Raw genomic sequence first — 788 nt, 5'->3', positions numbered from 1 at the left:
CTTCAATAATACACATTTTCTCATGGCTTTGCCTTGTTCTTACGGTATCTGAGTGACTCAAATATTGGAACAAATTCAATGCCATTTTTTAAATTTTAGATGAACCCTGATCGTTTGTTCTCTAACACTATCGTATTTAAAAATGGAATTGTTCCATTATTTTTTCTACATACTTTATCTGGTTTTAGTTGTTTCATTTCAGCTCATGAAACATGGGACCAACACTTTACATGTTGCGTTTATATGTTTGTTCGGTATACATGACAATGGTATATGAGACAACACATTTTTATCTGAACATTCTGTTTCGTTGAACAGGCCCCTGTCGCACGAGGCATCTGGCAGTTGTTACCCCAATGAGATTACTGGGCTGTATGACACCATTAACAAAATGCTAGTGCTCACGTCACTGACGTACTGGGGGATGGGAAATACTGTCAACGTAAAAAGGGGTGAGGATGCACAATCAGTCAATAACCCACCGCTCGCTGCCACCAATATACCAATTCAAATCACAATTTAGATTACATTTTTATGAATATATGATTTGAGCCATGTTATCTAAACATAAATATTGTCAATGTAAAGTAAACCATATTGTTATCTGCTGATAAAGGGTTGCTATGTACTGCAAATACAATACACCATACTGTCTTTTTGTTGTTGTGGAATTGTTGTGTACCGTCCAGATGCTCACAAATATAAAAACAGGAAAAGCATGGTTATATGAACAAAGGCCAGCCATGTACTCACAAGTCAAATCCAATAGAAGCACACAGTGGGAGAAA

Source organism: Salvelinus sp. IW2-2015, unplaced genomic scaffold, assembly GCF_002910315.2.
Source record: "Salvelinus sp. IW2-2015 unplaced genomic scaffold, ASM291031v2 Un_scaffold16446, whole genome shotgun sequence".
Taxonomy (NCBI): domain Eukaryota; kingdom Metazoa; phylum Chordata; class Actinopteri; order Salmoniformes; family Salmonidae; genus Salvelinus; species Salvelinus sp. IW2-2015.
Note: the sequence above shows the minus strand (reverse complement) of the source record.